At 46.9% G+C, this 8,282-nt stretch overlaps 1 pseudogene; it reads left to right on the top strand.

Moving 5' to 3' along the window:
• Positions 1 to 944: 944 nt before the first annotated feature.
• On the top strand, positions 945 to 5,233 carry LOC119923894 (annotated as a pseudogene).
• Positions 5,234 to 8,282: the final 3,049 nt, after the last annotated feature.

Raw genomic sequence — 8,282 nt, 5'->3', positions numbered from 1 at the left:
GATGGGGGATGGGGAGAGGAGGAGGAGGAGAGGAAAAGGGAGATCTACTTCCAAGGGCTGGAGGATAGTTGGTAAAGAGAGAAAGGGAAACACGGAGGAGAACACCGGTCAAAAGCCTTGAAGCTAGTGGCAAGAAGTTGACTGGAGTCAACCCGACTTCAACCTGTTTCATTTTCCTCTGAAAACCACAATCAGATTGGTTGTGTCGGCACCTGTGTTGTGTATCCAAGGTGGGGCAAGGGAGGCAGTGAGCAAATCTTGGCCGGCAGAGGGCTGGAGGGGAGGAGGAGAAGGGAATCTTCTCTCATCGCCTTCCAGGGAAAAAGTGTGTCTGGGCCCAGGGAGAAGGAAAGAGTAGTAGTATTAGTAAGGGGTCCTGGGTTCAAATCCTGCCTCTGTCATTAATTAATTAATTCATTCAATCGTATTGATTGAGCCCTTATTGTGTGCTGAGCACTGTACTAAGCACTTGGACAGTACAGTTTGGCAACAGATCGGGACAACCCCTCCCCAATAACCGGCTCGGGGACCTAGCTTCTAATCCTGGCTCCGCCCCTTGTCTGCTGTGTGATGTCAGACAAGTCACTTTGCTTCTCTGTGTCTCAGATACCGCATCTGTAAAATGGGAATTAAGAGTGAGTCTCACATGGCAGAAACCCTTGAAGATAATTGTGAGGTGTTTCTGTTTCACGTGAAAAGATACATGGTGACAGTGAAGGGTTTGGAGGAGAGATGTTTGAGCACTTCTTTGTCTTTTCTTGTGCTATCGGGTCATCTCTGACTCATAGCGAATGAATGGACACATCTCACCAGGAATGCCCCATTCTCCAACTGCAAATGTTATGGTAGTTTATCAATAGAGTTTTCTTGGTAAAAATACTGAAGTGGTTTACCATTGCCTTCTTCCCTCCAGTAAACTTGAGTCTCCTCCTCGACTCTCTCCTATGACATTGCTGCCCAGCACAGGTGAATTTTGACTTGTAGCAGATTGCCTTCCACTCGCTAGCCACTGCCCAAGCTGGGAATGGAACGAGTATGCCTCTGCTTAACCGTCCATCTGGTAGCCGAGACTGGCTGAGTACTGTGAACGGTTCAGGTATGATTCTGAGTTGGGGGAATGATGTTTTAGCAAATAGTTAAATAAATAAATGAGTGGCTAAATAGGTGTGAGTTTGTGAGACTGTGTATATGTGTAAATAACCACAGTCAGTTGAAGCAAATTTCTGTGTGTGTGTGTGTGTGTGTGTGTGTGTGTGTGTGTGTGTGTGTATGTGTGTCTGAGCGGCTGGCTGAGGCCCTGCAGCACAGCGGCAGCATTATGCTGTGGTCACTTCGGTCAGGAGAGTGTCCTAGACGTCAAAAAATGTTTCTGGTGGGAAATGACAGGGAGGGAATGAGAGAGTGTGATTGGTTCTAGACCACCAGCACTATCATCAGCTCCTCCATGCAGAAATGTCAGGTGAACACAGTGGAGGTAAGAGGTTCAATCCCTTCCCTCCTGGACTTACCAGTCTGCTGGGCTAGACTGATCCAAAATAATTTACAGCTAGGGGGAAATAAACATGAAAATGTGAATGCACAGCTTAATTACCTCTTCCGTAGCAATGCAAATCTATACGTAGGAAAGAGCTATGGGCAGTTGTGAATGTTTAAGTGCAGAGTTGGTATCTGAGCTGATTTGGCATGAGGAAAAGAAACATCAATCTGGGCAAATTTGGAGGGAGAGGGATATACAGGCAGAAGGAAGGATTTAAGCCATGTATTGGAGGAGGGAATGTCCTTGGAGAGGCATAGGGAGAAGATCTGTTTCCAAGGGCTGGATGGGTAGCTGGTGAAGAGGGAAGGGACACACAGAGGAGAACACCAGTAAAAAGCCTTAATAATAATAATAATAATAATGATAGCGCTTGTTAAGTGCTTACTATGGGCAAAGCACTGTTCTAAGCACTGGGGAGGATACAAGGTGATCAGGCTGTCCCACGTGGGGCTCACAGTCTTAATCTCCATTTTACAGATGAGGTTCTAGACTGTGAGCCCACTGTTGGGTAGGGACCGTCTCTATATGTTGCCAACTTGTACTTCCCAAGCGCTTAGTACAGTGCTCTGCACACAGTAAGTGCTCAATAAATACGATAAGTGCTCAATAAATACGATTGAATGAATGAATGAATGAGGTAACTGAGGCATAGAGACGTTAAGTGACTTGCCAAAAGTCACAAAGCTGAAAATTGGCAGAGCTGGGATTTGAACCCATGACCGCTGACTCCCAAGCCCGTGCTTTTTCCACTGAGCAACCCTGTAGCTTGCAGCTAATGGCAAGGAGTTGATAGGAGTCAACCAAACCTCAATCGGATTCATTTTCCTCCGAGAACCACAAACGGATTTGTTGTGTCGGTGGCTGTGTGTACCCAGGGTGGGGCAGGGGAAGCCGTGAACAAACCTTGTCTGGCAGAGGGCTGGAGGGGAGGAGGAGAAGGGAATCTTCTCCCATCATCATCCAGGGAAAATGGGTGTCTGGGCCCAGGGAGGGGCAAAGAGTGGTGGTAGTAGTAAGGGGACCTGGGTTCTAATCCTGACTCTGCTCCTAATTCATTCATTCATTCAATCGTATTTATTGAGCACTTACCATGTGCAGAGACCTGTACTAAGCACTTGGAAAGTACAATTCGGCAACAGATAGAGACAATCCCTACCCAACCACGAGCTCGAGGACCAGAGTTCTAATCCTGGCTCTGCCCCTTGACTGCTGGGTGACGCTGGGCAAGGCATTTTGCTTCTCTGTGCCTCAAATACCACATCTGTAAAATGGGAATTAAGACTGAGCCCTAAGTGCTCAGTAAATACCATTGTTTGATTAATTGATGTGTACATACCCCTGCCCCCTCTCAGGATCACACCTGGAAAGTTTCCAGTACTCTACCAGTCTCAGCCATGGGAGGGAGAGTCAAGCAGAGGGATACCCATTCCATATCGAGCTTGGGCAGTGGCTAGCGGGTGGAAGACCATCCGCTGCATGTCAAAACGCACCTGTTCTGGGCAGCAGTGTCAGGGGAGAGAGTCGAGGGTGGAGACTCAGGTTTACTCGGTGGAAGAAGGCAATGGTAAACCACTTCTCTATTTTTACCAAGAAAATTCTAGGAATACAGTACCAGAACTCTTGCAGAAGGCGGTGGGGCATTCTGGGAGAGATGCGTCCATGGAGTCGCTATGGGTCGGAGGCCAATCGACAGCATAAGTCAAGACATACCAGACCACTGCACGTATTAATACTATTGAGCACTACAGGTGACAAATAAATACAACAGGTTGATTTAATTATAATGATGATGGTATTTGTTTAATGCTCACTACGTGTGAAGCACTGTTCTAAGCGCTGGCAAACTCCAAAAGGAATTAGAGTTGATTACTTCATCGATGCTATCAATCCATCGTATTTATTAAGCATTTATGGTATGCAGAGTCAACCCACTAGACTGTTACCTCCTGGTGGGCAGGAAAATATCTGCCAACTCCATTGGATTGAACTTTCCCAAGCACTTAGTACAGTGCTCTGCACACAGTGAATATTCAGTAAATACCATTAAGCTATTGATTGATGAGTTCGTACCCCTACATGTATTAATAATAATAATAATAATAATGGCATTTATTAAGTGCTTACTAGGTGCAAAGCACTGTTCTAAGCGCTGGGGGGATACAAGGTGATCAGGTTGTCCCACATGGGGCTCACAGTCTTAATCCCCGTTTTACAGATGAGGTAACTGAGGCTCAGAGAAGTTAAGTGACTTGCCCAAGATCACACAGCAGACATGCGGTGGAGTCAGGACTTGAACCCATGACCTCTGACTCCAAAGCCCGTGCTCTTTCCACTGAGCCATGCTACTTCCCATTGAACTCGACTATTCTAATACTATTGAACTCTATAGGTGATCAATGAATACAACTGCTGTATATATTAAAATGTGAATCAATCATATTTATTGATCACTTACAGTGTGTAGAGCACTGTACTAAGTGCTTGAGAGACATAATTTGTAGATGTGTTACCTGTCCAAAAGAAACTTACAGCCAGGAGCGAATGCCAATGTTTCTAAATTGAAGTTCCCCTCTTTCTTTCCAGGGAGTCAGCATCATTTCCAAGAAATGACCAACATCTCCACGGTGGCTGAATTCCTCCTCCTGGGGTTCTCTGACATCCGGGAGCTGCAGCTGCTCCATGCCACGCTGTTCCTCCTTGTCTACCTAGTGGCCCTTCTGGGGAATCTCCTCATCGTTGCTGTCACCATCGTAGACCAGCGTCTCCACACCCCCATGTACTTCTTTCTCAAGAATTTGTCCTTCATAGACCTCTGCTACATTTCTACGACGGTCCCCAAATCCATTGTCAACTCCTGGACCGGTGACAACTCCATCTCCTTTCTGGGTTGTGTCTCGCAGCTCTTCCTACTGGTCTTGTTTGCCGCTTCAGAGTTTTTTGTCCTCACTGCAATGTCTTATGACTGCTATGCTGCCATGTGCTCTCCACTGCACTATAAGCTCATCGTGAACAAAACAGCCTGTGTGTGCATACTAGCAGTGTCATGGTTTGGTGGGGGTCTGTTTGGAGTCTTGTTTTCATCTTCTACCTTCTCCTTGACATTTTGTGGGTCCAATGCTGTCGAGCAGTTCTTCTGTGACGTCCCCCCTCTGCTGAAGATCTCCTGCTCTGAATTCCACATTGCCATTGGTGTGAGTGTGGCTGCTGGGTTCATCTTGTCTGCTGTCTACTTCAGTTACATCTTCCTCTCCTACGTCTTCATCTTCTCAGCTGTACTGAGGATGCCGTCCTCCGTGGGCCAAACCAAAGCCTTCTCTACCTGCCTGCCCCATCTCACTGTCATCACCATTTCTGTGTTTACCGCAGCATTTGCCTATCTCAAACCACCTGCAGACTCTCCCTCGGCTCTGGATCTGCTGCTTTCCGTGTTCTACACTGTGGTGCCCCCCACTGTGAACCCCCTTATCTACAGCCTGAGGAACAGGGACCTGAAGGCTGCCCTGGGCAGGATCCTAAAGGGGACATTCTCCCAGCATCCATGCTGTGACAAAATATCTGTGTCCAGGTACCAATAATCCCCTGCCACCCCTTAAAAGAGGAATTGCCCTTAGACATAACGATATATGCCACTGACCCAGAGGCCCAAAGGACAAGTCGGGATATTCAGGATTTGCCAAGGTTAGGGAGGTTTGCTGATAAGAATAGATCTTATCTTGAGAGGAGACAGAGACATTCACTGATGGGACTCTAGTTTCCACAACGCAGGTTAGTAAGTCCTCACAACAGGAGGAGCCGTTTCCATTTAATTCTCCCTCAAGCCAGGAATTTCTCCTTCCCATCATCCCATTCTCAAAACCTCAGCCCCCTGCCCCACCCCACTCAGCCTCGGGGAGGATCATAGGATAGATTCAGAGGAATCTCTTGCTTTGAAATCAGAAGGTCTCAGAATATGAAATCGATCAATTTACAGATTGAATGGGAAACTGATTGTTTAAGGTTGTATTTGAGATGAAGCTGAAACCACCCACAGTTGATGTATATTGTCAGTAATATTCGAAACAGTTGTGCTTTCAGGAGGGTAAGTATTTGACAGTACAGTGACCCCAACCGTTACTCATCTCCCCTTCCTCATCCACCTCCATCCAGCTAAAATGGAATCCACTTACCTGGCTGGGGTCCTTCAGCACAGTGTCAGAGAAGTTAAGTGACTCTGAGCACAGTGTCGGCACTTCAGCCAGGAGTGGGTCCTGGACGTCAGAAAAACGTTTCTGGTGGGAAATGACAGGGAGGGAATGAGAGAGTGTGATCGGCTGTAGACCACCAGCACTATTATCAACATCTCAGTGCAGGAATGTTGGGTGAATACAACGGAGGTAAGATAGTCAATCCCTTCCCTCCTGGATTTACCAGTCTGCTGGGCTAGACTGATCTAAAAGAATTAACAGCTAGGGGGAAATAGGAATGGAAAGGTGGATGCACAGCTTAATAAGTTCTTAGATAGTAATGTGAATCTATCGGTATGGAAGAGCTATGAGCAGTTTGAATGTATAAAGGCAGAGGTGGTATCTGGGCTGATATGGCATGGGGTGAAGAAACATTAATCTGGGCAAGTTTGAAGGGAGAGGGAGATTCGGGCAGAAGGAAGGATCTAAGCTATGTGTTGGAGAAGGGAATGTTTTTGGAGAGGCATAGGGAGAAGATCTGTTTCTAAGGGTTGGAGGGAAGTGGGTGAAGAGGAAAGGGAAACACAGAGGAGAACACCAGTCAAAAGCCTGGAAGCTAGTGGCAAGGAATTAATTGCAGTCAACCAGACTTCAGTCTGTTTCAGTTTCCTCTGAGAACCACAGTCAGATTTGTTGTGTCGGCGGCTGTGTGTGTGTCCAAGGTGGGGCGGGGAGGCAGTGAGCAAACCCTGGCTGGCGGGGAATCTTCTCCACTTTGCTTCTCTGTGCCTTGGAATAACCCATCTGTAAAATGGGAATTAAGACTAAGCCCTAGATGAGATAGGGACTGTGTCTACCCAATTTTCTTGTATCTTCCCCAGTGCTTAGTACAGTGCCTGGCACCTAGAAAGAACTTAGCAAACGCCTTTTTTTTTTTAGAAAAGTATTTATTGAGCACCCACTTGATGAGGTATATTGGACTAGGTGTTGGCAAAGTTTGAAAGCAAGTGACACATTGCTTGTCTACAAGGAGATGAAAATAAAAATACTTACAGCACTGATAGTTCATTTGTAGATGAGTGTAAGGAGCTTGCAAGTCACCACATTCAAGCCAGAGTTTCCTGTAGGAATGAGATGGAATTTCTAGGCCCTCTGAGAGCTCACCTCCTCCAGGAGGTCTTCCCAGACTGAGCCCCCTGCTTCCTCTACTGCTCCTCCCCCTCTCCATCCCCCCACTTTACCTTCTTCCCCTCCCCACAGCACCTGTATATATGTATATATGTATGTACGTATTTATTACTCTATTTATTTATTTTATTTGTACATATTTATTCTATTTTGTTAATATGTTTGGTTTCGTTCTCTGTCTCCCCCTTCTAGACTGTGAGCCCACTGTTGGGTAGAGAACTTCTCTATATGTTGCCAACTTGAACTTCGCAAGCGCTTAGTACAGTGCTCTGCACACAGTCACACAGCTGACAAGTGGCAGAGTCGGGATTTGAACCCATGACCTCTGACTCCAAAGCCCGTGTTCTTTCCAATGAGCCACGCTGGTTCACTGCGGAAGGGAGTGGTTTAGGAGTTAAATTGAGTGAAGGGGCCAGGCGGAAGGCGAGAAGCTTTTTAATCAATCAGTGAATAGTATTTATTGAGTACCAACATTTGGCAATGGAAACCAAGCCACCCCCCACCTCCCTTCCATTTCCAAACCCATAGCTTCTTGAAGCGGCAGTTTGCACTTAGCTGAACACCCCTTTAAATGTAATGCCCTTCAGTATATTGTTTCCTATGATAGCAGGTGAGCCACACCAAAAGGCTCCAGGCATTGACACAACGGCAGGGGTCCAGGCACGTTGTCTTCTAAGAGCAGAAGACAGTAGGATTGTAATTAGTAGATTAGGGTCATTACAGAGGAAGAAGTTCATGTAGCCATCAACAAGCGGAGTATGAAAGCTGTTGGGGCGGGGGCGGTGCGGGGAGTCTGTCACTGCTGCTTCCTGTTACCCCAAAACACAACCGAGTGGCCCGGGCAGAGGGAGCCCATCCGAGGGGCTGGTCTCAGTCAGTACTTGTGAAAGCAACGTGATTACTGGCAACAGCCCGAGCTTGGGAGTCAGAGGACGTGGGTTCTAATTCTGACTCCGACACTTGTCTGCCTTGTGACCTTGAGCAAGCCCCTTCACTTCTCTGTGCCTCAGTTCCCTCATCTGTAAAATAATAATGATGGCATTTATTATTATTATTAATAATAATGGCATTTATTAAGCACTTACTATGCGCAAAGCACTGTTCTAAGCGCTGGGGAGGGTACAAGGTGATCAAGTTGTCCCACGGGGGGCTCACAGTCTTAACCCCCATTTTACAGATGAGGTAACCAAGGCCCAGAGAAGTTAAGTGACTTGCCCGAAGTCACACAGCTGACAGTTGGTGGAGCTGGGATTTGAACCCATGACCTCTGACTCCAAAGCCCGTGCTCTTACCACCGAGCCACACTGCTTCTCAAAGGGGGTGAAGACTGTGAGCCCCACGTGGGACAACCCAATTACCATGTATGTACCCCAGTGCTTAAAACAGTGCTTGAA

The sequence above is a fragment of the Tachyglossus aculeatus genome, unplaced genomic scaffold, assembly GCF_015852505.1.
Source record: "Tachyglossus aculeatus isolate mTacAcu1 unplaced genomic scaffold, mTacAcu1.pri scaffold_67_arrow_ctg1, whole genome shotgun sequence".
NCBI classification, from domain to species: domain Eukaryota; kingdom Metazoa; phylum Chordata; class Mammalia; order Monotremata; family Tachyglossidae; genus Tachyglossus; species Tachyglossus aculeatus.
This window is presented reverse-complemented; position numbering and strand designations above follow the sequence as displayed.